General features: G+C 36.9%; 1 non-coding gene across 1 annotated transcript; it reads left to right on the forward strand.

The window, feature by feature from the left end:
- Nucleotides 1-14,638: 14,638 nt before the first annotated feature.
- LOC135268922 (U6 spliceosomal RNA) lies at nucleotides 14,639-14,741 on the forward strand. Its single transcript, XR_010337262.1, has one exon. It is a non-coding gene; the product is annotated as a U6 spliceosomal RNA (small nuclear RNA).
- Nucleotides 14,742-27,921: the final 13,180 nt, after the last annotated feature.

The raw sequence follows: 27,921 nt of genomic DNA on the forward strand, positions 1-27,921 counted from the left end.
TTTTCTGTTGTTTTGAGGAGTGTGTGTTTCTGCGTGTGCTATCTTTGATTTTATTATCATAATAATATCAGCTTAATAAAATGAATAGGAAAGTGTTCCCTAGTCTTCTACTTTCTAGAAGAGATTGAGTACAACTGAGATTAATTCTTTTTTAAGTATTTGGTAAAATTCTTCAGTGAAACCATCTGAAGTTGGATGGTTTTTTTTATGGGGCAGTTTTTCAATTACAAATGCATCTTCCTTAATGATTATAGAGCCATGTAAATTATCTATTTCATATTGGGTAAGTTATGGTAGTTTATGTTTTTCAAAGAATTGGTTCAGTTCTTTTAAGTTGTCAAATTTACATGTGTGGAGATGTTTCTAGTATTCTCTTATTACACTTTTGATGTCTACAGGGTCTATAATGATAGCCTCTGCTTCATTTTTTTTGCAAAAAAATGAATTTTTTACTTCTCCCTTTTTTTTTTTTTTTTTTTTGAGACGGAGTTTCGCTCTTGTTACCCAGGCTGGAGTGCAATGGCACAATCTTGGCTCACCGCAACCTCCGCCTCCTGGGTTCAGGCAATTCTCCTGCCTCAGCCTCCTGAGTAGCTGGGATTACAGGCACGCGCCACCGTGCCCAGCTAATTTTTTGTATTTTTAGTAAAGATGGGGTTTCACCGTGTTGACCAGGATGGTCTTGATCTCTTGACCTCGTGATCCACCCGCCTCAGCCTCCCAAAGTGCTGGGATTACAGGCGTGAGCCACTGCGCCCGGCCCGAATTCTCCCTTTTTTATTTGTCTCTGTCTTGCTGTAAGTTTGCCAGTGATCATTTCCATTAACCAGCTCGTTGTTGTATTAATTTCTTCTATTGTTTTTCTGTCTCAAATGATTGATTTCTGCACTTATCTGCATTATTTCCCTCTTTCTCCTGCCTTCAGTCTAATTTGCTTCTATAGGTTCTTGAAGTGGGAGCTTTGATTATTGACTTGAACTATTTCTCTCTCTTTTTTTAATGCTTCTTTTCTTAGATTATTGATTTGACATTTTTCCTCTTTTCTAGTATTTAGTGCTAAAAATTCCCCTCTCAACACTGCTTTAGCTACTCTGTACGATTTCAATTATTTTACATTTGTTGGGGCTTATCACCCAGAATATTATCCATTTTGGCATATCTTCCATATCCTAGGTCTTTGTTGATGCCAGGGGCACTTAAAAAGAATATGTATTCTGTTGTTTGACTGAGGACCTTACTATTGAGGGTTTTCTTTATATCCTTACTGTTTTCTCTGTAGTTTTTTAATTAATAGTTAAGAGTAGGATATGGAGGTCTCCAATTATAATTTGGGATTTCTCTGTTTCTCTTTCTAGTTCTACCAATCTTTGCTTCACATATTTTGTAGCTCTGTTGTTTGGTGCATATATCTTCTTAGTGGATTAAGCCTTTTATCACCATATAATGTCTCTATCTCTGGTGATGTTCTTGGATCTGAGGTCTACTTTATCTGATCTTAATGTAGCCATTCCTGCTTTCCTTTAATTAATGTTTGCATAATATATCCTTTTCCATCATCTTACTTTCCACCTTCATACATCTTATTTGAAGTAAGTTTTATTCGAACTACATTTGTTTTTTAATCTATTCTCGCTTTCAGTGTATATATTTAAGCCATTTACATTTAAATAATTATTGACATATTAAGACTTATCGCTGTCATTTTTTTTTTTTTTTTTTTTTGAGATGAAGTTTTGCTCTTGTTGCCCAGGCTGGAGTGCAATGGTGCAATCTCAGCTCACCACAACCTCTGCCTCCCGGGTTCAAGTGATTCTCCTGCCTCAGCCTCCTGAATAGCTGGGATTACGGGCATGTGCCACCACACTCAGCTAATTTTGTATTTTTAGTAGAGATGGGGTTTCTTCAGGTGATCAGGCTGGTCCCAAACTCCCGAACTCAGGTGATCTGCCTGCCTTCGCCTTCCAAAGTGCTGGGATTACAGGCATGAGCCACAATGCCCGGCCATCTCCGTCATTTTAATTTTTGTTTTGTTTGTTCTCTCTGTTTTCTTTTTCCTGCCTTCCTGTGGGTTACCTGAACATGTTTTAGATCCCATTTTTGTTCATATGTAGTGTTTTTGAGGATATCTCTGTGTTTAGCTATTTAAGCTGTTGCTCTAGATAGAGACCTTTACATTGCTCTCCTCATTTATAATGTAGTTGTATTAAATATTTTCTCTAATGCATTTAGAATCAAATCAGATAGTGTTATAATTTTTGCTTCAACTATCAAAAATAGCTTAGAAAACTTAAGAGAAGGAAAGTCTATTATATTTACCCATATTTTTGCTAATCATGTTTTCTTCTTGTTCCAAGTTTCCTTTGTGTGTGTGTGTGTGTGTGTGTGTGTGTGTGTGTGTGTGTGTGTGTGTTTACAGAACTTCCTTTAGCCATTCTTTTAGATGAGATCTGCTGGAAACAAATTCTTAGTTTTCCTTTATCTAAGATTGCCCTATAGGTCCCTGAGAGAATTTTCAGACTTTTTCTGTCTGTCATTCATATTGGATAATTTCTATTTTTTTTTTTTAACAATACATTGATTATGTTCTCTCTTCCCTCCATTCTGCTGTTGTGTCTGTCCACACACCAATCTTTTTATTTTGGTTATCATTTTTTTTTAATTCTAAAATTTCTACCTGGGGCCAGGCTCACACCTGTAATCATAGCACTTTGGGAGGCTAAGGCAGGCAAATTGCTTGAGCTCAGAAGGTCAAGACCAGCATGGGCAACATGGCGAAACCTGGCTCTACAAAAAAAATATAAAAGTCAGCCAGGCATGGTGGCTTGTACCTGTAGTCCCAGCTACTCAGGGTATGAGGCAGAAGGATGACTTGAACCTGGGAGGTCGAGGCTGCAGTGAGCTGAGATCATGCCACTGTACTCAAGTTTAGGTGATACAGTGAGACCCTGGCTCAATAAATAAAATTTAGACTCAGTTTTATATTTTCTATTTATTCATTGAGACTTCATTGAGATTTTTTCATTAAGACTTTCTCTTTTTCCTTTGTTTCAAGCATATTTCTAATTTTTTTATTCAGCATATTTAGCATGGCTATTTTAAAATCTTCAGTAAGTCTGATGTCTCTGTCATCTTGGTGCTAGCATCTATTGATATAGTCTTCTTTCAGTCAGATTTGGATCTTACTGGTTCTTAGTATTATAGATGTTTTCGGTTGAAATCCAGACATTTTTGTATTATGTTACGAGATTTCATCTTATTTAAACCTCTGTTTTAGCTTAATTTTTCTAGTACAACTTCAGCAGGGAAGCCAGAAGCAACATTTTGCCACTGTCAAATGAGATAGAGGTCCATGTTCTTCACTTGGCCTCTGTTGATGTTAGAGGTGATGGTAGGCTCCACATTATTGCTGGGTGTGATGGAAGTTTCAGTTTCCCATGTTATCTCCAGCAACACAGCGGGAATGGGGTTGAGGTGTCTCATGACTGCTCAGTAAGGATAAAAATCTGGGCTCCCTATTCAACCTTCTCTGATACCAGTCCAGTGGTAGTATTGGGGAGCCTCATTACAGTCTCACAAGAGTGGACATCTAGGCTCCCCACTTGATCTTTGCTGGTGTGGGTCAGGTGAGACCACATTTTTTCAGTGGTATTTGGCTGGAATAGAATGGCTATTTTCTACAAGTTTTCTGCTAGGCTTCCATCTCCGAATCCTTTGACAAGATAGTAGACTTTTGTTTGGAATTGCTTTTTTTTTCCTGGGCCCATTGGCAGTGCTGGATTGCTGGCTTCTTCAGTTCTAGGTCTGGGATATATGATACAAAAAGGAAACCCTGAAAATTCACTTCCATCTTATTCCTTGGATTCTAAAGTCCCTACCTGGTCTACCTTCTTTATGCCACTTTTCAGGGATCTATGTTCATTGTATATATAATGTCCAGGGCTTTTACCTATGCTTAAATGAAAGAAATAGAAAAAACAATATCTGTCCATCTTCCCAGAAGTAAAAGCTCATGGTTCTTTATTTAACAAATAGATGAAGACCTCAGAGAAAGATCCTATTTTTGAGGATCTGACCTCCTACATTTTATCTTAGCTAGTAATTAAAAAATCCTACTAACAGCATTCAGAACTATCTGTAATTAATAAGTAAATAACTCAAGTCTACTCACACAGGGCACCCACTGTAATCTCCTACTTACTTACCCCAGGCCCTCAACAATGGTCTGTGTCCTTGACACTCTTAACGTAACTAAGATACCCTTCTCTAATAAAAGAGAACAGATCTGTGGTCTATATCCCTGATTAAACCTCCAAGAATACTTTCTTGGAGGATATTATTTAGCCCTGCTTATATACATACTGTTAATTTGTTAATCAGACTACAACATCCAATATTTGCCACTTGTATCCAAATGGCTCCAAACTCTGCTTCAGAAGTCAATTTGGAGGAAACACTCAGAATAGCTCCATCCACTCTCAACTCTTCAATTACTATTTACAGAACTTAGCCAAATGATGGTCCCAGCTTAGAGTTCTCTTTTGTTTTCCAGCACTATCTATCCCCATGGCCACCTGAACTTGGAGTCCTGTTTCTTCAAACTCACTATCGCCCAACCTAACCAGTGACACTCTCTTCCCTATCCCTTCCCAACAAACTTAGTTCTTGTCTAACGTTTCCCATATATTGGATTGAGTAACACTGTTTAGGCCATTAACAAGACAGAAACTGACAGCATCTTAGAGTATTTCTTTTCTCTTGATCCATATTCCCAGTAGTATGTTGTTTAACAACAACTTATCTAAAAAAAAAAGTATGCATATATATTTAGATTTATAGATGGCATTGATATAAAACTATAGCACACAGTTTATGAATAATAATAAAATGTATAGTATACTTTATTGTAAATTTCATATAGCATATTGATTCTCACAGAATGCTTTCATTGTTTTTTGCCAAACTCTTGGATCCATAGCCAACTTATGGTTGCAACTAATGAATAAGAGTATTTCCGATATGTATGTTGGTTGGTTGTTTCCTTTACATTAAAGAATAAGACAAGGGTGAAACCATAAAAATATATAGTGAAATTTTGTTTTGTCCATGATGTGAACGACTTCTTTGATGGACCAAATGATTGTTTTTACACACTGGAAGAACATTTTCTCGATTTCATGTGATTTAACAATGAGACATCTACAGACATGACACACTTTAATCGGAATCATTGCCATTTTCTCCATCACTTTCTAAAGTCTAGAAAATCAACAGTACAATAAATCAAGCCCTGAGTTATAGTATTTGACAATTACAGAGGAACAAATCCTCCCACCATAGCTGATTTCAAGCTACCATTATGACATAACTGAATGTGAATTGGAAAGATTTGTGCAATAATACACTGACATAGTATTTCACCATAAAAATGCCACAGACATAAATAACCTCAAGAGTATAGTTAAGAGCAAAGTGAAATAATTAGGAAGTAATGACTTTTGAGTACTTATTACCTTTGTTTTGATATAATTTATTGCAAGTTTATATAATTTAATTTTTAATATCTTGTTTAACAACTAACTCACAGAATTTCTGAAAATTTAAAATCAGTTCCTGCAAATCAGTGTAAACCAGGTTTAGCTGTAAGTATCCAATCTAGAGTCTGATGATTCTATCTAAAAAAAAAAAAAAACCTTAAAACCAGTTTACTTTTCTTCATTTCTTCCATCATCTCCCTAGTCTGTTTTCATTGTTTTTTATTAGACCCTCAAAATAGCCTCTTATTTTTCTATATCTATATTTAACCCTTCCCAACTTGTTCTTCAAGTTTCAGCCAGTGTAATTTTCTTAAAATGTCAATATGGTCATATTGACTGATACATTTATTAATTGGTTTATTTAGCAAATGATTATTGGGTTTTATGTCCTAGGCACTATTTTAGTGGATTAGCGTAAATGTATGAACAAAGGATAAAAATTCCTTCCCTAATGGAGAGTACATATGACTTGCAGAGGAGGGCCAGGGTATAGAGAATGTGGAAACATAATAAATTGTACTGTACCTTAGAAGATAATGAGTGCTATGGGAAGAAAAAATGCAAAGCAAAGTAAAAGTAGAGATGGTAAGGAAGTTACAGTATTAAGTCTGGTGCTCAGCATATGCCCTATAGACAAGGTGACATTTGAGAAAAGATTCAAATAAGGTTAAGAGTTTGTCATTTGGATTTGAGGAGGAAATAGCCAGTCGGCACAGAGACCAGAGCTAGAGCACCATGAGCAGTGGATAGGGGTGAAAAAAGTTAAGTTGGAGAGCTATAGAGAAAATAACATGTAGGGTCTTACAGATCATTGTAAAGACTTCAGCTTTTACCCTGATTGAAATAGGGAACCACCACAGGGTTTTTAACAGAAGAGTGTCAAATTTGGAAGCAAATCACTCTTGCTTAAAATCCTTCAGTGTCTTCCCATTGCTCTTAAGATAAAATCTAGCATTCTTCACATAGCCCTTCAAGCCCCACAGGATATGGTCTTTGTGCCATCTCACTGTCCTGATCTCTTGCTTCTCTCTTCCTCCCTCCTATTTCCCCCAGTCCTTGAATAGGGTGCTACTCTCTATATCAGACAGAGCCTCCATCAGACATTCATAGCTACCTGAACTTGTCCTTCATAATACTTTCATACTAAATAATTGATTGTGATTTCATGATCAGTTGTTGATTGTATATGTTGCCTGCTTGCACTGCTCCTCCCTGCTGGAAAGGAAGCTAGATTCAAGCAGCAATATTGTATCCTTTGTTCACTGATGTATCTCAAAGAATTAGGCCAGTGCTTGGCACACAGTAGAAAAATATCCGTTGAATGAATGAATGCCTTATGTGTTAATATATCCCCATTTTTTAACGTGGGGTCTATCTCATGATAGACATTCTGTAAATTTTTTGTAGAATTAATAGATAATCAAATGGATGGATGAATGAATAGATGATTGAATGAGTGAAAATAATGAATAAGTGAATGATGTGTATTTCTACTATATTCCCAGTACTGAAATCAAAGTCTGGCTCATGGTAGTATATTCTATAATTGTTTTTGCTGTTGAGTGAATAGATAACTGAATGGATCGATGAATAGATGCTTGAATGTGTGGAATAATGAAGGACTGAAGGAACAAATGAATGAATGAATCATTTTTAGTAAAGTCAGAAGAGTTTCCATCTTCCAAGAAGAATATCTCTTCTGCCCAGAGTGGGTCACTTGATCGGCCCATTAGTTCTCTATTTGGTTTCCTGCCATGGATGTATTTTGAAGAACATTTTTATTAGCTTTGGAGTAACTTGCAAGGTACTCTTGAATTCTCTTTTGGCTCGCCTGCATTCTTGTTCACACCTGACCTGCCATAGTTTGCGGATCTCCCTGGTTTCCTTACTTGGGCCACATTTCCAAGTGTCCCTTTGATCTCTGGCACATACTTTTGCTAGGCTTCCAATAAGGTGTTTTTAAACAGTCTCCAGATTTCCTGTGGCTTATTGACTTTTTAAATTATTCCTTTCATTTGTTTTTCCTAACTAGTGCCTACACTTGTTCTTAGGTTCCCTTTATAAAATTGAGTAACCACATGATATACAAACGTTCTCTCCCAGCCCAGAATGGTCACAGTGTTGTGATCACTCAGAGATACTTTTTCTTCCAGGTCCTGCCCACCACTCAGAGCCAAGTCTAAAATATTTTTCTTCCTTAATAATTCTAAAAGGCATTTTTCTAAGAGGAGATCATTTATCTTATCCAATAATATATTTGTACTGTATAGGTGAACTCTGAATAAATTAGTCTCCAAGAAAGTACAGAGCATGCTATGTACATATGCTGTAGAATGAGTGTGTGTGTGTGTGTGTGTGTGTGCTGCGTAATGTACAGGTACTTTAAAAACCATCTCATTTCTTTCTAACTAGGAAAGTCTCTGATTGTGATAACTCCTTTACAGAAACCAAAATCTATTCAAATAGAGTCAGAAAATGTTTTTGGTTCCCATCTACAGAGATGAAATGCTAGTTTGTTTCTTTGTAATCCTATTTTCTCATACCAAAGCCTATTTGAAGAAAGGAGTTCAGCAACCTAAGAGAAATAGAAATCATTTAACACAATGAAAAATTCACTTGTACTTTTTTTGACCAAGCATTTCAACAGTCAGGATTTTTCCTAGCAAAGATGTTTATTTTCAGCCATTTGCTTTATTTGGCTAAAAGGTGTGTTCTTTGCTACATTTAATAGTCATGTGTATGCTACTCAAAGTAGAGATCACAGAGTTTTCATCTGCAAAGATTTACCAGACTAAAGTGTACCAAAGAACATGTTAGAAATTTGACCCTATGGTATATATATACTTCTCACAAATATTTTAGCAGGCTGCCTTTTTCTCAAAACTTTTATATGATAAAACACATCATCGGTATTTACTCAGATTATACATTGTGGTGCAAATGTAATAGATTTTGTCTCAAACAGTGAAAACTGGAAATATACGTTTTGCTACTTCAAACTTTTGAATTTGTCAAGTTATAATGAAGAAGCTTTAAAGATTTGGTGATGTGTTTTCCACCCATGATATTGACATATGCACATAATTACCTTTTTTTTTTTCTTTTTGATACAATTTCATTATTTGTCATGCTGGCTGTGGCACACCAATAAAGCCAAAATATCATATTAGAATTCATGACAGTTTTCACATTGTATTATCAATATGTGGAAATAATTGTCTGCTCTGAGATTAAATTACATTATTGTGTATCTTTTTCATGCCTAATAAATAATGATGGATGGCTTTTATTTTCATCACCACCTGCAACCATTTAGTCACCCCTTGATTGTTGAAGATAAAATAATAAAAGGCAAGTGTTATGTTGCAAGCAGAAGAATGTAGTCAAAACAGTTGTATGTTCCTTGTTTCCATTTTCATTATTTTAGTCCCTAAAGAGCAATGCGTGGTGGTCTATAAAAGATAGCAACATGGGAGAAACATGGCAAAGAGTTCACATAAATGAGGGGAGAAAGTGGGAAAATATTTTTTTCTAGTAGAACAATAATTATTTCTTGGTGCACGATTCTTAATCTGAAAATGAGTTTTTTGTTCTGCTGTGCAAATCAGTTACGTGCAATTAGAATGCAAAGCAGAGGCACATCTTACTGTTTAGCCTTTTTTAAATAGAAATGAAAACAGCCCGGAAATTGTAGCAAAGTTGAAAATGCATGCTAGGTAATTTTGAAATCCAAAGACATAAAACCATGCATAATAAAAAGGCCACTCTAAACTCATTACATTTTTTGAAATTGGCAATTGGAAGGCTTAATTTTAAAATTAGAACTTGCATGTTTGGAAACTTATTAACTATATTTTGAATGGTCAAGTCCATTGCCAATGTTAAAGTGTGTTTTGTTTATCCTCCTGTATACAATTCCACTGCCTCGTAATTTGGTTTTATCTATGTCTGACCTGCTCACATGCTTTTTTTTTTTAATTGTCCAACATTATGCTTAAGCAAAATTGATTCACCTTTTCTAGTGAAACTTTTGAATTAAAATTATAATCAGCAAATGCTGTGAGTCTTAAGGGGAACAGAATTGCCTTAGAGTTTTATGATACTATTATATTTCATCTCTAAAGAATGTCAAGCTTTTTTACAAAATAAATATATGGTGTTTATAATGGAAACTAGTCATTTGATCATTTCAGTTACAACAGTGAGGTAAGAAAGCAAACTGTAGACAAAATCTTTTTTGATATTTGGTTATGAGTCACAGGTTGACTCTTTACAGAACAGTTTCACATGTTTGGCTCTATTATCTTTAAATCAAAAGATGACAATCTCAGGCATAGCGGAGACTCAGACCAAAATCCAAAGGTAATCCTATCAAATGTCAAGTTACTGCAGAGAAATGGCTTGAAAAATAGGCCAGCGGTCCATTATTTGATGAACCCCAAGTGAATGCATATGCTTGGGGAGTCTGTCTTTTGCTGGGTGTTCTATTAATGTTCTTCCCAACTGTTTTAGAGCATTCATTTAAAAAGAACAGAGGGGCATTTCCCTTGTTTATGGCTGTTTTGCTATCTGACTACCCATCTCCCTCTATAATTAAATGCCATGAATAAAATAATAATAAACATAATTTTATTTGTACCATTACTCACTGCAGAAATTACATCTTTACATTTCCTATGAGAATCAAAGAGCAGTCATGCCTGCTTCCTTCACATTTGAGAGAGCTGTGTAGAAGTTGCAGGCTTTTCTAGAGTCTCTGAGCCTCGGGGGGAGTTTTGTGGGTTAGCAACCTTCAAGACAAATTATTTTGCAGTGTGAACATATATATCTGTCTTCCCTTGATGATCAAGATTTTACCTGGCCCATGTAGACACCTTGGAAGACTAATTCTATAAAACAGACTTGCATAAAAATCACCCAGAACTTAAAACTGGGACATCTATCTGTGGGCATAACGCCATACACTCTAAAGAAAGTAAGCTTTAGCACATGCTACAAAACTCTTCTAATTAGAAGCCCCTGCTAGTCTTCTGTCCCGCAGTGCTCAGTGGAAGTTCTAAGAATCCAAAGCTTTTCCCAAATGTACCTTCCCCAAGCATCCTGATCTCACTCCCTGATAACAGGAAGTTCCAGAATGACATCCTCCTTGGATGGTTTTATTTTTCTCTTGCATTATCTCTTGTCTGTTGTGATTTTCTTCAGCCAAAGTCTCTCTGACATGACCTACCAAAAAAGAAAACATGTTGAATAACTACATTATAAATACACAAAATGGAAACGCTGAACTAGCTCCATTAAAATAAATCATCCTTAGTACTGTAATCGTTTTTGTTTTAATTTCACACTTTCTATTATCCTAATTGTTGGCTAGTTCAAATAATGTTTCTGGAGTCTGTGCTACATTTATAAAGACATTCAGAAGTTTTTAATGAACACCAAAATTATTAACTTTCTTGCCTTACGTATTTGCAAGAAGGGGATGTATGAACAAAATAACTTAACATCCAAGCATCCAGCTGAAATATTGGAACTTGAAAACTCCGCTGCCATTAAGTTAATAGCTCAGTGCTCTGGGGTAACAGCAGTTGCTCTGCACTTCTTGGAAAAACATTTGGGAAAAAACACTTTGGACTAATAAAATTAATGTTAGAATGACAACAAATTTCAACATCTGTGACGCTTTTGGGGAACTTTGAACATTTCAAAATAATATAGGTAATTTTATAATTTTTAGGCAATACACCTATTTATAAATGCAGTTTTTAACATCAAAGGAAAAATTGCTTTATCTAAAATGTATACTCAATGTTCAAAGCATTAATACAAGATAAGTGATTTTGGACAAAGATTCCTAAAATAAATCTAACTGAATAGTAAATATTTGTCCAATTGGACATTCTAAATGTTGAAATGTGTTAGTCATTTTGGTTGAACTAATGCAGTACAATGAGATTGCTTTCGCTTTTCCAGCAGCCTTCTTAAGTCATGTTAGTGTTTAAAAACTAGTCCTGGGCTCCAGAAAACACTGTGTTAGGGAAGGAAAAACAGACTCTTTGGACTCTTTGGCTAGAGTTATAGAAGGAGGGTGGAACCTTATGAGTTACATGACTACATAAGATGTAGGCAATTTTATTTTGGCAACAAATTCAGGCTTTTGCATTGGGATTTTTTTTTAGACTGTTAATTCAAATACACATGCACGAATCTCCTACAAAAGGAAAGGTTCTTACTCATCTGCGGAGCATAGATAACGATTAATTGTTCCGTTTCATCTTTCAGGCTACAGTACCATGAGTTTAGGAACTCTGCAAGCTGCGAAATGATCTTCCCTAGGGTAAGTGACCAGAATCACAATGTAATTACTCAAAAAATGGACTCAGATCATATCCCAAATCTCCATGAAGAGAGGTACATGCCTGATAAACAGTAAAGATGATATCATAAATCAGCTTTCTCCCTTTGGTGGAATGTTCAGTATTCTCCGTTGTCTTCACAATGTTATATATAAAGTACCTAGAACATAAATCTTATGTAATGATCATTTCTCAGGTGAAATAGTGCACTGGACTATCCAACCATTTCATTGGCTCAATGTTTATTTGGAAACTCAAAACAAAAACGCAGAATGACTGGTGACATTTATGACCTTTGCCACTGGGCCAGTGGGCCTTCCTTCATAATAAAATAGGATCTCAGTCTCTAATCCGCATGTCCAAACCAAAGACAATTTGATGTAACTCCATTATAGCATATTTTAAACTTTTCTTGAAGTTCAGGAATATATCTTTCAGAATCCGTCAGTACTTCAGAAGCGTGGCTCGCCAAACCAATCAATCTAGTACAAAGTTTGTTTTTAGAATTCAAGTTCCTTGTTACTGCTTTGCAAGCAGATGTCTTCAAAGATATAATATGGTGAAGAGATTATGTGATTTTTGGGTGTAGCAATTCTGCCAGTTATAATTAAAAGGGCCAACATCCAAGTTTTGTTTTCTTTATAAACACTGCAGAGTGTGTCAGTGGCCAATCTAAAATTACCCACAGAGGAGTGTGTGCTCTCTTCTTTAGCACAAGATAATGAAGATGGTGTGTGAACGCACTATGGTTATAATAAGCTGATGGACTTGCGGTCCTACGCACAAACTTGTCCAAATGTAATTATAAGAGTTTTAAGAGAATTGTTGCTTCCTAAACTGACTAGTCAAGTGACTCAAAAGTTAATATCACCAAATTAACAGTCTGACTTTGAAGGTCTACGATTGTACCTTAGAAAATAAATACTTGCAATCAGTCATTCTTGCTTACAGGGAGAAAAATTATCTTTGAGAAGTGTCTCAATGCAGGGTAGTCTATTCAGCGTTCTCTCTATGTATTGCTTCTGGAGAGGCGAATTGAGTATAAAAATAAAAAGTAACAAAGGGCTGAGCGTCCAGCTCTTTCTCCCATGTGTGGAGGAGAGAAGACCAGTCTGAACCTGCACTGGTGTTGATGTGGTTGAGAGGGTGCGTTTGTCAGGTTCTGCAGCCTGGCTCACAAGAGCAAGAAATACAACTGGGGCCCAGAGAAGGACAGGGAATATCTCAAGGTGATTACTGAATCATAAGTCTCTATAGCAGTGGTTCTCATATACAGAGAGAAAGAAAACAAGTCTATATAAAAGATTCAAGATATCAGCATCTCATTCTCTCTGGAACTGGAAAACAATCTGAGGCAGAGGGACATCAGTGTCAGAAATCTGGGTAGATCAGAAAGAGAAGCCAAGTAGGTCTTTCTCCCTTATGTTTTGGGCATAGTCCTTCATAAAGTCTGTGGAGAAACTGAGATGTCTCCTTTATCTTCCAAGTAATAAGTGTTGGGGCATCCCAGTGTCTTTTATGGGGAGTCCTCGTACTTGGCTGCTATGGATGAGCGACTTGTAGGTTTCCAAAGGGGATTGGATGCTAGAGCTACTGATGACAAAAATCTCACTCAAACCAGCCTCATAGTTCACTGCAATTTCATTTGCTTTGGTTGTTCACAGTGGCCTAAGACCAATGTCTCCTGTCTCAAACTTACCATATTGAACTACTAGATGATCTATAATGGTAAAAAAAAAAAAAAAAAAAAAGACACAAAGGTAAAAGTGACTGTTGTTTACCAAAACACCAATCAGCCAATACCAAAGACTTTTCCTTTGCTGAACTATTTTTATATTTCCTTTTTTTCTGAGCGTATGCATGCTCGCTCTCTCTGTTGTTTTTTGTTTTATTTTGTTTGTTTTTTTTTTTTAAGATAGTATCTCACTCTGTCACCCAGACTAGAGTGCAGTGGCACAATCTCGGCTCAGTGAAACCTCTGACTTCTGGGCTCAGGTGATTCTTCCACCAGAGCCTCCAAAGTAGCTGGGACTACAGGTACGTACCAACATGCTTGGCCAATATTTTTGTATTTTTTGTAGAGACAGGGTTTCACTCAGGCTGGTCTCAAACTCCTGGACTCAAGTGGTTCACCTGTCTTGGCCTCCTAAAGTACTGATTTTTCAGGCATGAGTCACCACACCCAGCCAGGTATACGTATCTTGATAGACGATTCTCATCTTATCACTTACTCTGTTCATATAAATATAGGCACATGTTCATGTCCAATCCATTCCTCCAAATGTAGCCAGAGCAGTGTTTTTCAAACGGCAAAGGGCAAATGTGGTTCTTTAGTGTCTGGGTGAAGAATAAAGTACTTCCTCTAACCTACACTCTTGTCTAGGCTCACCTGACCCCATTTCCCTTCACTCTTGCTGCCCCACCCCCTCTAACCATCTTTCATTTTGTCTCCTGCCATCTGACTTTCATATGGTAACCACACACCTGCCCCTCTCAGCATGGAATCCTTCTGCATGGAAGCCTCCCTAATGAAGTCAAATACTTCTATTTTTATGTCTGATAGGATCATGATCCTGTATGTCATAGAAAGGAGCATGGTTATAATTTTACATTTATATGTGTATCCGTTGGTCAGCATCTACTTCCTGGACTATAAGATCCATGAGAACAAGAACCATGCCTATTTGACTCCTTATGGGATCCCCTGAACTTATCCAATGCTTGGAAAATAACAGTCAAATATATTTCGGAGTGTTCACTTCACAGCACATATACTAAAATTGGAACAATACAGAGATTAGCATGGCCTCTGCAAAAGGATGACACCCAAATTTTTGGAACATTCTATATTTTTCTACCACATGTTTTCACTTATATGTGGGAGCTAAAAAAAAAAAAAAAAAAATTGACCTATGGAAATAATGAGTAGAATGATCATTACCAGAGGCCAGGGAGGGTACTAAGGAAGTGGTAGGGATAAAGAGGGGTTCATAGAAGGAACCACGCTTCAGTTAGATAGGAGGAATAACATCTAATGTTCAATAACACAATAGAGCAACTACAATTAAAAATAATTTATTGGGCGGGGCGCAGTGGCTCACGCCTATAATCCCAGCACTTTAGGAGGCCGAGGCGGGTGAATCACGAGGTCAAGAGATCGAGACCATCCTGGTCAACATGGTGAAACCCTATCTCTACTAAAAATACAAAAATTAGCTGGGCATGGTGGCGCATGCCTGTAGTCCCAGCTACTCGGGAGGCTGAGGCCGGAGAATTGCCTGAACCCAGGAGGTGGAGGTTGCAGTGAGCCGAGATCACGCCATTGCACTCCAGCCTGGGTAACAAGAGTGAAACTCCATCTCAAAAAATAATAATAATAATAATAATAATAATAATAATAATTTATTGTACGTTTAAAAATATCTATAAAAGTGGAATTGGAATGTTCCTAACACAAACAGATAATAAATGTTTGAGGTGATGGATATCCTAATTACCCTATCTGATCATTACCCACTCTATGCTTGTATCAAAATATTGCATATACCCCATAAATATACACAACTACTATGTATCCATGAAAATTAAAATTTAAAATATTAAAATATTTTTTATTATATTATATAATGATGTTTCACCCTTGGCACAGTCAAATTTGGGTTGAGATTATGGGATCACTCTGCTTCACATAGTCATACATGGACCCAGCCTCCTTCTTTCTACTGCTCAGACCTCCCTTAAGTCTCAGAATCCTTCCTCGATCCTTGAGATCTACCATCCAACAAGCAAAGAAAGAGAAGGATGAGGCCTGGAAGGGACTATATCACTTCTGTCCACATTCTATTCACCAAAACATCATTGTATGATCCCATCTTGTTGCAAGATAGACTGGGAAATGTGGTCTTCCTAGTGCTACCCATCATTTTGGTTTTGTTGCAATTAGGTAAGATGACTAAAATTTGTCAGCAGTTACTAGATACTCCAAAACTATATTATCAGCAAGGAAAGGAGAACAGTACTCAAAACCAAACTCTCAAGTAAGGAAAGTGCCAACATTAAATGGACTGATTTAGTGGTATTGTGTCTGTCTAGGAATGTGCTACATGGTTTGGTAAATACAGTTTTCCTACTGCAGAGAATCTCAAAACAAGTAGGATTTTAAAAATGAACTTTGAAGAATCAGCTGGAGGGTATACAGATTTTCATATTCACTTTAGGATTTTTCATTTTCATATTGTACTAGTTAATGTGCCAAAATGAAAATAGCTTTCCACAAAATGGAAGTTACACTGTAAAGTTGGAATTGGTATTATCTGCTGCTGAATTGCAATGGAATCTCAAAAGGAGTGATGTAACTATGGAAGCAGGATCTTCTCCTTGAATGTTTCCCTAAGATTCTGTCAAACAGATCAGGAAAATGGAATATATGCAAGATTGACTTTTCAATCAACAAGCACAAAAAGGCCCTGGTAGATAAATCAGTTGAAAGAGAACATATACAATAACTGACTGGCAGTATTGTAAAACACCATTTAAGGCTTGACATTGAAAATATTCTTGAAGAATAATTTATCTAATAAAAGATCAACCTGCTCTATGGAACTGCCAAATTTAGTGTTATTCTACTTAATGCATCAACATCAACCTTAATATTTGGAAAAGGTTTTCTCTTTTAATTTAAGTTGTTCCTTTGAGAAAATATGTGGCATGGGCCTATTTTTGCTCTTTGATGTACAAAGCAGACATTAAATTGGATTTCAGATTCAGTGACAGAAGAAGACAAAGATTAAACACCAAGATCATCTATGAAATTGATTGAATCATTTGTTTAATCATGGCATGCCTCGCCATAGAGGAGTGCTTACCAACTTTATGCTTTTATCTTTACTAGTCAGCAATTCATTGAATACCTTTTATTATCATTGCTTTCTTTCATTTTCAGGGGAGGAGAGGGCAGTAGTTACCATCGTTCTTGGTCACAATTTTCATCTGTCTCTCTTATTCTCTTTTTACCTCACTTCTTAGATGACAAAAGGTGACATCTCAACTAACTCCCATATTTCACTGAAACTAAGATACTGTCAATTGACAGGCACACCATTTTTTTACTTACCACTAAGAAAGAAAAACATGGCTGCTTAAACTACAACGTAATGCTTTCTTATCACCTAGAATTTTTATTCTATGCTTACCAAAATAACAGTTTTAAACTTAGACACATATTTGTATCATATTTCATACTTGTGAAAACACAAAAAAAGAAGTAAAATCAATCGGTTAAAATATTCCTAAAATTTCTGCCCATTTATATTTCAACCCTTCCAAATTCATTTTTGACACAGTTGTTGATATTTGTGTTTTTCAATATAGTCTTATGTTCTGCACTATTGTGAATGTTAGCATCCTTAAAAGAATGCTTCGTTATTATCTGTAAGACCTTCTTCCAAACTGCTGACACTCACTGCTGCAGTGAGTTTTCCTGAGCAAGCACAGGTGATGACTGTCACGACCACTGCCTGGCCAGCAGCAATGTTAAGATGCTTTGAAAAAAAAAAAATCAAGAATTTGTTAAATACAATCTATGGTTTAAGATGTATCTGAATATATGACCCAACAGCTTATCTCAGTTCCCTATTTGGTCTGGTATTTTCAGAATATAAAAGATAACTACCATTACATGTCTTTATTTAGCCTTTTATATTAATATAGATGTTTACTTGTAAAGAACACTCCTGCCTTCTTGGTATAAACTTTTGAATTGTGATTTCAACAATGTTTTATTCACCATCTTAACTGTAATTCACAAATTGTTTTTGTGGAAACAACAAACTTCCCATGAAATTCATGTAGGCAGTATATATTAAAATCTTACGTTTCTATTTTTACTCAAACTTTGTAAGTTCAAATTTTAACTTCATCTAGCCGCTCGAAGACAGTGGCAGTTCAACATAGGCATTCCTCAGGTAATGCGTTATTGCATTCCAGAAGAACTGCGATTAAATCAAACATTCATAAATAGAATCATGTTTTCCTACCATCTTAGATTTTTATGTCAGAGCTGGCTTTTCTCAGCTTCTGCTAGATCTTAAACATTCTATCCTTTCTCAAAACTGGACTTTACCTTGATCTCCTTTGCTCCTGCCCACATCTCTCTTTAAGATAAAGTTATGCAAACTTTAGCTTAATTTACTTGGGAGTGCTCAATGTTTGAAATAAGCTCCTCACAAATACTTTTGTGGTGTCTTAAAATTCATGTGTCTTGTGATTAATAAACCCAATGATTTAGATTTGTTTTATTTTACAGTCTGGCTTAAACTGGGGACATTTTGGTTTCCATTTATGAGGTAACACCCCTCACCATGTTCTGCTGAATATCGTAATCCATCCTAACAACTTTGCCATAAAAGCAAAGAATTTTTTTCATCAACTCCATTATTTTTTATTTGTGTTTTAATTGTTTTTTCCTATGTGTTTGTTTTAAAATACATTTTCCATGGTAGTAACTATGCAAGCCTTAGAAATGCAACTAGACAGATGTACTGACCACGGTTACCAAGGGAGCAGTTTCCTTGGCAATGGCCAACAGTCATCAAAGCAGTTCACGTTCTCCTTCCTTCCCTTGTGACTTGCTCTCACATGTTGCAAAACTTGGGAAGTGGAAACGGCTCTTTGTAAATCATGAGCCTCTATCCACTCAAAACACCACCAATTTTCATGAAGCCAGCAATTGAGAGAGGGTGGTAAATTGTTTGTGATGTTCTTTGAGAAGTTTTAAAAGGGCCCCAAGCCACAATTCACCGTGAAGGATTTCTGGTCTCTCTTTCAATTTCGAGCCAGAATTTATCCCAGTCATTTGAAGAAGATCCAAAAATGTACCAGCCAATGCCCAAAGGTCAAAGCTGCAAGAGATCCAATAACAAGGGAGAGCTCTTTTATAGAGTAAATATTTTCTAGTGGTTCAAAAGAGAGGTATGAAGAATCAGGTATTTTCTTAACCGTGACTTGCAGTCAAACTACTGTCTGTATTTTTACAAGTCATGAATGAGAATATTAATACTTATTTGTAGAGTACATTTTGATCCTCTTAGTAAAGTCTGTGATTAAGATTAATTTTTTTCATCTTAAAAAAGATTAGAAAAAAATACTTCATTATATTTCTGAATCATGAAAAATCTAGTGACATGCAAAAACTACAATGAACTATTCTTTTCCCAGATAGGGTATACAATATAGTTGGCATGTGAGGATTTGCTGAAAGTGAGGCCTCTGTGTTAAATGTCTTATGTGGCCAGGCAAGGTGGCTCACACCTGTAATCCCAAGACTTTGGAGACCGAGATGGGCAGATCACCTGAAGTCATAAGTTTGAGATCAGCCAGGCCAACATGGTGAAACCCCAACTCTACTAAAAATACAAAAATTAGCTGGGCATGGTGGCAGGTGCCTGTAATCCCAGTTACTCAGGAAGCTGAGGCAAGAGAATTGCTGGAACTTGGGAGACAGAGGTTGCAGTGAGCCAAGATCGCACCACTGCACTTCATCCTGGGTAGCAGAGAGAGACTCTGTCTCTAAATAAATAAAAAAAATGAATGAATGAATGAATGTCTCATGTGTACTATGTCATTTTTTCCTCACAATAAATCTGGCTGTCAGGTACTACTACTCTTTCCATTTTACACATAAAAAACTGAGACTTTGGGAAAGATAATTGTCAAATTTCTACAACTAGTAATTAGTGTAAGGATTTGAACTCCAGACTAACTAACTACAGATTTCATATCCAACTCCACTACTCTAGAGTTCTCACTCTTTATGTGTGCAAACTTCCTTATGTGTCAAATTAACACACATTGATCACTTTTCTTTTTTCCTATTCTCCCCCCCTGCATATATTAGGATGATTGCACAATGTATAAAATCCAAGAATTTGATGTATCAGCTTAGAGTTTTAAAAACATAGAAAAATAATTTGGAATAAATTTCCAAAAGTTCTCATCTAACCACAAATTTGGAAACCGGAAAATACCAATGGAGATATTCATGTTCCCAAAGGTATTAAGAAATACTTTTGCAATATAAAAAGTTGACCAGTCATGGTAAACTTAATCAGATTGTTCATCTATAGCATTCATTTTCTTGCAGCAGAATTTCAGCATAATTTTTTGAAAGACTTTCAAGTTGAGGCTCCACGTATAAAAACATGGGAGGGGAACAGAAAAGAGTAACAAAAATTACTAATAATAGGAATTGAATCTGAATATACAAAGGCAGATAAAGCAATACATGTCATACTACACTTTAGGTATTCTTTGTAGACCAAACTGGGTGAATAACATATTCCCTCTAACAAGGAACTAAATAGTTTTGATCTGTTTTATGTATTAAAATTGCAATTGAAGAGAGAGTTCCTGGGCTAAAACAGTTTGAGAATAACTGTTTTAGAGAAGCAAAAACAAAGAAGCAATTTTGTTTTTGTTTTGTTTTTTGTTTTTGAGACAGAGTCTCACTCTATCTCCCAGACTGGAGTGCAGTGGTGCTAACTTGGCTCACTGCAACCTCTGCCTCCCAGGTTTAAGCAATTCTCTTGCCTCAGCCTCCCAAGTAACTGGAACTACAGGTTTATACCACCACACCTGGCTAATTTTTGTATTTTTAGTAGAGACTGGGTTTCACTATGTTGGCCAGGCTGGTATCAAACTTCTGACCTCAGGTGATCTACCCACCTCAGCCTCCCAAAGTGTTGAGATTACAGGCATGTGCTACCATGCCCAGCCAGTAGCAAATTTTTATATCTCAAAAAATGTATAATATGGTAGATGCTATTCTGTTTCTACTAGGGACAAGAAAAGAATGATAAATAACAATGGAAGGCAAGACAGAAGGAAATGCCCCTTGTATCCGAGAGCATTAACATCTTATAGAAATTTACTTAAGTGGGTGAAAGTAACAGGTCTTCCTTAGAAACGTTATGAGTGGTATCAAAACCTTCAGGATAATTTTGTATTCCCATTTTTTAATTTATGTCTTACTTTAACAGACCATTCTTTAATACAACCTAGTTTCTACATGGGAATGTTTGTACTTGCCCCATCTGGTTGATAAACTAAGAACTGTGTTCAAGTTAGAAAGAATTGAATCATGTTTTCAAAAAGGCTCCAATCAATTAGAGTTTGTAAATTTGTCATATATGTGGTTTAAAATATTTGTAGGTGAAACAAATGTATCACATGTTAAAAGAAATTAAATATGAAACTGTTCCCTAATATCTGCCTTTTAGAGAAAGTTTAAAAGCCTTTCTTAATTTGGCAATTGGGCACAAAGTATTAAGTATTTGCAGTATTTTTTTTTTTCTTTTTAAAAATAGACACCTCCTAACTATGGCCCATTACAACTCCATCTTTAATGGCCACATTGTGGTTTGGGGGTTGTTTTTTTTTAAGCGACACAACATGATTGATGTAATCTGGCATGATTCATTACGATGTCAAGCATCAGCAGAACATTTTGGAAAATAATATTCATCAAAATCTATTACTGTAGAAATTGCCACTTGCAGATTCTTTTTCTGGTTAATTTCCTGCGTGGTGAAACAACACCTTGTTGACGTCAGAGCGCATGTTTTTAGGAAGTGTGGTTATTAAAATAGGTGTTCCTCAAGTCCCAGCATTACCTTCAGGTTTATCATTAAGCATCCAAGGAATATCAAGCAAAATCTCAAAGAAGTTTCTTCCACTATCCACTATCTTTGACTAGAAGAAATACAGTGTTGTGACTCGTGCTCCTGCCTGATCCTGCTTTTTGTCTAGCAGGGTTGAGGGTTGATATGTTCAGGTTGGCTGCAGCTTAATTAGACAATGACAAAGGGAAGCAGAGATAGATTCCCAACTGTCACACTGCCTGTTGCTTACATGACTGTAGAAATACTTGCTACATAAAGCTCAGGGTCATTTTTTTATTATTATTTTCTCTCCAGCAGACAGACATTCACAGATAGTCTTCATTGTCCATGTTGCAACTGACAGTGACCCTGATAGGGACCAGCCACAGCCCTGTTTACAAACACTCTAAAGCTAGATCAGTCTGACAGGCATGAGATATGGAAGACACCATTCCTCACCTGGCTTGTGTCTCAGTGTCTACAGGAATAAGATGGAAGAAGGACTGTAAGTCAAGAAATATTCTGAGCAAATATATATCACAACCATATTAAACAATTCTCTAGTTTTAATATAATGTTTCTTTGCATATTAAACCTTTTCTTTAAAAAAAAAAAAAAAAGAAATCCATCTCTCCAAAGCTAGTAGTCACTATATCTGTTTCAGCAGACCCAGTAATTACTATATGAAGCCTCACTGTAGCCTGTACTGAAATGTCTTTTCAACTGGTTTTTTAAATATTTGGTGTTCAGCTAACTCCTTACATTGTAATCCTTTCAATCAGGAATTGTTTCTTCCTTATACTTAGCATAGAATGTATTATTAAAATGTTACAATTATTAAAAGATTTGAGCAAAGGTACTTGTTTAGAGATATATCTTAAAACTTATGGGAATTTTTTTTTGAAGAAAGGTCTTGTTCAGTAGCTTCACAATTTGTTTTCAAAAATTACTTTACCACAAAAGTTCTCCTCTGCCTTAATTTTATCTGTGCTACTAAAATGCACGTCACATGTTTGCCATGACTCTGTCTTTTTAGCTGCTCCCCCTTTTAATTTTCTATGTTGTGTGTGTGGCATACAGCAAAATTATTCCTGCAAAAACTGTTTGCGCATGTACTGGGTGCTAGTCACTGCACTAAGCCCTGAGACACACAGTAAACAAACAAACAAAAAATGTACCCCCCACCCACCTTTTATAATGCTTACCTTCTATGGGGAAGATAAGAAGTAACCAAATGTATAAGTAAATATACAATGTGTCATATTTGAGAGTGCTAGGGATAAAAAAAAAAAGTGAAGTGGAGGTATAGGGTGAAATGGGGACACTCTTTAATTCACTTGTTCATGTATTACAAATATACTTATTAAACACAACTAGCTTATGTGTTAGGCACTGTGCCTGGCTAGAATAAAGTAAAAGGTAAGATATACTCAAGCCCTGGCTTCTTATAGCTCATCACAAGAGAATAAACTTCATTTTAACTAGTGTATTAAGCATTCCAAACCCTGATGAGGTTGTACTGTTCTGAAGCAGCACAACCATTACTTTCAAATGTTTCCTTTCCTATCCATGTTTCCTTTCCTATCCCTTAATGATACAATGAGGCTCATGTCTGAGTTCTCCAGAAAGCCCTGCCAGCTTCCTCTTCACTCACAATTCTCCAATGTGGCTTAAGCTCCTCTGATACCTCAGTCTCCCTCCAGAGTCCATTCCCAGTTTCCAACCCAAGCCTCTTGACAGGCAGCCCTTCACAGTGGACAGCTGTCAATGCACTACAAGCCTGGTCCACTTGATCCACACAAAAATGACATGTCCTTGTTGCAATGAGTAATGCAATATAGGCTGGTTCACTGTTGCCCTCTCTTCACCTAGATGTATCTTCCCAATTCTTTCTCTCATGTTTGAAAGGGCACAAAGACTGATCTGCAAGGGTATCATAAGCAAGTGCCCAGCTAGGGAGCAGAATTTCAGTCTTCCTTCCTGCAGATACCCACTGTCTGTACAAGAGGATGTCTTGAAGCTCCACACTTGGTTAGAGGGATGGACCATTCTATTCTCATTCTCCACAAGGAGAAACAAAGAAAAGCCAGACCTTTGTTTTCAGCATCTTTCATCTTTTAGAATCTTTATATTTTATGTAGTCAAGTAAGAAATAAGAAACTACGAGATACGAGAAGCAAGAAAATGTGATACATAATCAATAGAAAACATAGCTAATAAAAACAGACCATACATGATCCAATTATTGAACTTAGCAAAAGCTTTAAGTAAGTATTATAAATACATTTAATGTTTTATATGAAAAGGTAGATATAATGGGGGTATTTCAGGTAACATATGAATACTCTCCAAATAACCAAATGGAAATTATAGCACCAAAATATACAATATCTGTTGTTTTTCTTTAATTGACAAGAGAGACTTGGTTGCAGATTGGACACCAAAGAATAAAGAATTAATATGGGCAGTTCAATGAAAGGTATTCAAACTGAAACCCAGGAGAAGGAGAGTTTGAAAAACTTAAATACATACAGAGAGCATCAGTGAACTGTGAGATAATCCAAAAAGGTCTAATTTTACAATCAAGTCCTGTAAGGAAAATAGAGGATGGGGCAGAAAAACTTTTGAAGAAATGATCTTGAATTTCTTTCCAAATATAGTAAAAAAGAAAAAAAAAAGTTTGACCCATACATCCAAGAAGCTCAACTAACCTCAGCCAGTATAAATACAAAATAAACACTCGGGATAAAATTGCAAAATATTAGGTGAGTATTAGGTTAAATCAAGTTAGATAGGTTTCTTTTTTGGAGCACTTTCTAGAGTCTTTAATATATGTATTACAAAATTCCTACAAGGGAATATATAATAGACATATTTCACAATTTTCTTCATTACCCTTTTAAGAGAGACTTTCTAGGGTTTCTATTCTTAAGCACGTGTTTTGAGAATTTCTGGGATAGTGGTAGAGATACACAAATAGACTAAAAACTGGGGGTTTCAGGCCAGGCGCAGTGGCTCACGCCTGTAATCCCAGCACTTTGGGAGGCCGAGGAGGGTGGATCACAAGGTCAAGAGATCGAGACCATCCTGGTCAACACGGTGAAAGCCCGTATCTACTAAAAATACAAAAAATTAGCTGGGCACGGTGGCGCGTGCCTGCAATCCCAGCTACTCAGGAGGCTGAGGCAGGAGAATTGCCTAAACCCAGGAGGCGGAGGTTGAGGTGAGACCAGATCACGCCATTGCACTCCAGCCTGGATAAAAGGGCGAAACTCTGTCTCAAAAAAAAAAAACTGGGGATTTCACTATAGTGATATGGAGAACATGCTTTATAAATACAACTAGTAGAATAAGTAGCTTTACCTGAGATTAGAACAAATATGTGGGTGAGGAAAAGGATAAGAGTATTCTAGGTGAATTAAAAGGCTTCCGTAAAAGTAAAATACCAGAAGGATACGTACCTGTGCTAACCCTGGTAATCTGACCTTATTTGGTATTAGGGTCGTTGCAAATCTAATCAGGTTAAGATGAAGTCATATGGATTAAGGTGGGCCCTAAATCCAATGACTGATGTCCTTATAAGGAGAGAGAGAGGCACATGGACACACACAGAGGAACACTATACTAAAGATGGAAGTAGAGATTAGAGTGATGCAGCTACAAACCAAGAAACACCAAGGATTGCTGGCAACCACCAGTACCTAGGAGGAGGCAAGGAAGTGTTCTTCCCTGGAGCCTTTAGAGGGATCGTGGCCTTGCACAGAGGTCTCCAGCCCCGGGGCCACAGACTGGTGCCAGTCCACAGCCTGTTAGAAACCCAGCCATATGACCAGCAGGAGGTGAGCGGCAGGTGAGCGAACATTACCACCTGAGCTCCACCTCCCATCAGATCAGTGCCTGCATTAAATTCTCATAGGAGTGTGAACTCTATTGTGAACTGCACATACGAGGGATCTAAGTTGCCCACTCCTTATGATAATCCAATGCCTGATGACCTGAGGTAGAACAGTTTCATTCTGAAAACACTCCCAACACTGGCCGAGTCTGTGGAAAAATTGTCTTCCATGAAACCCTTCCTGGTGCCAAAACAGTTGGGGACCAACCACTGCCCTTGCAGACATCTTGATTCTTGGACTTCTAGTCTCCAGAACTGTGAGGGAATAAATTGCTAATTTAAGCCACTTTGTAACAGCAGCCATAGGAGTCAAATACATGTACATATCACTTCAAACCATAAAACATTGCTCTTTTTCTCCATCTGGATCAATGTCAAGCCATTTCATACAATTCAGCTTATTACTTTTTGATGATAAACTAAGTTACAGAAATGTACATTCACATACCCAAGGTCACATGCCTAGAAAGTAGTAAAGCCAGAATTTTAATTCAAAATTTGGCTTCAGAACCCATGCTTTTGATCACACAATAAATAATGCAGAATTCAAAGTATAAATGAATAATTAGTTTTGCTCTGCTTTGCTTTTTCTTGTAACAAGATCATTTAATAGCAGGGACTTATTTTCACCTAGACCAAATGAAACAGATGTTGATGGACATCTGAAAGAAGATGGGAAGATGATGTAATAGACTTGGCCTCCATGTCTATGGCATGACAACAATTTGGGGTCTTGTTTCGGTTTTATTCTCTCCATACAGAACGTTGGGCCAAGCCCCTTTTCTAAGTGAATTTGAAGTTGAGACTATACATTCCTTCAGGTACAACATGGGCCATAAATTCCTGTTTCTTTCTGCAGTTCCTTTGGTGTAGCCTTGTGTCAGGGGAAAATTTACCTATCATGTAATATACACACACAGAAGCAGCAAACTCTAAAACAAATATTCAGGCTTTAAAAAAAAAAAAAAAAAAACACCACTTAGTTCATTCCTATACAGCCCCAATTTACCTTCTTTATCTCCCAAGACAACCAATTCCAATTTAAATATTATAGAAGCCAAACATGTGAAATTGGTCTACAGGTTTCTTTAGAGAACCCCTCTGCATTCTCTTGAATATTTGAACTCAAGCAAGGACCCTAAAATCAACACTTATTAGGCAAGTGATTTCATACAAAAACTCTTCTTTTAGTGGCCCCTCTCTGCTGATCTTCCAGAACTCCTGATACCAGTTAGAAGGGTTATGAAATTTTCTTGAGATGGGGAACATTTGACTCCATACAACACAAATATTGTTTGTGATTTCAGGGCTTGGTTAATCCTGGACCTCTAAATGAAAAATCCTCCTTTAGGGATTCTTCTATTGAGCTTCAGGATCCAAATGGGTAAAATAACGTGACTATGTGATATAAAAGTAGGGTTGTATCACTTAAGATTTTTCTACTTGCAAGTGAAAAAATCCTGACTTAGATGGGAGGGGAAAGAAAAGGTGGTGAAGGTAAGTGAAGGAAAGAGTGGTTTGCATAAATCCTGAGGTAGCACTGACTTCAACTGTGGCTTGATACAGGTCACAGATGATTTGACTAAGGTTCTCTACTTCCTCTGGGTTAGCTCTTTGCTTAAAAGATGAAGTCAAGGCTGGGCACAGTGGCTTACGTCTGTAATCCCAGCACTTTGGGAAGCCAAGGCAGGTGGATCACTTGAGGTCAGGAGTTCAAGATCTGCCTGACCGACAATGTAAAACTTTGTCTCTACTAAAAATACAAAATTAGCCAGGCATGGTGGTGAGTGCCTGTAATCCCAGCTACCCTGGAGGCTGAAGCAGGAGAATTACTTGAACCTGGGAGACAGAGGGTGCAGTGAACAGAGATCATGCCATTGCACTCCAGCCTGGGTGACAGAGTGAGACTCCATCTCAAAGAAAAAAAAAAAAAGATGAAGTCAAAAATGTCTGCCAGCAACCCCTGGAGCTTTTTCCCTTGTCACCCATTCAGCAGAAAAGAAAACATCTCTTCCTTCAACTAGTGACTAAATATTCTTGGCATTAAGAATTGGACCATCTAATGGTTAAGATGCCCATCTTTGAACCAATCACTGTAGCCAAGAAGTGTGGGTTCAGCTTGGCCTTCTCACTCCCGAGCTGGGAGAGGAGTCAGCTTCCTCCAGAGTAAATGGGCAAGAAGAACAACACAAATAGGAAATCAGACAAAGAATAATAGACCCTGAGAGGCCAAAAACAGCAAATATCTACCACAGGATAGAAATTAAGGTTTCCATTTAAAATGTATACGTGAGATGTAGTTGAAAAAATAACTCGTTGCTTCCTGGATCTGGATAGCCATAATCAAGTCATGTCCCTTGAGTCCTAACAGTGTGCACCTTAATGGGCCAATGTTAATTGGTCACCAGTGAGGAGCCTGTGGCCTTCCCTTGCACCAGCATTTTAAAAAGGTCCCACTGAAGTCATTTATATATTTTAGAGTA

This window comes from Aotus nancymaae, unplaced genomic scaffold, assembly GCF_030222135.1.
Source record: "Aotus nancymaae isolate 86718 unplaced genomic scaffold, 86718_ANA_hifiasm-v0.15.2.pri h1tg000046l, whole genome shotgun sequence".
Lineage (NCBI taxonomy): Eukaryota > Metazoa > Chordata > Mammalia > Primates > Aotidae > Aotus > Aotus nancymaae.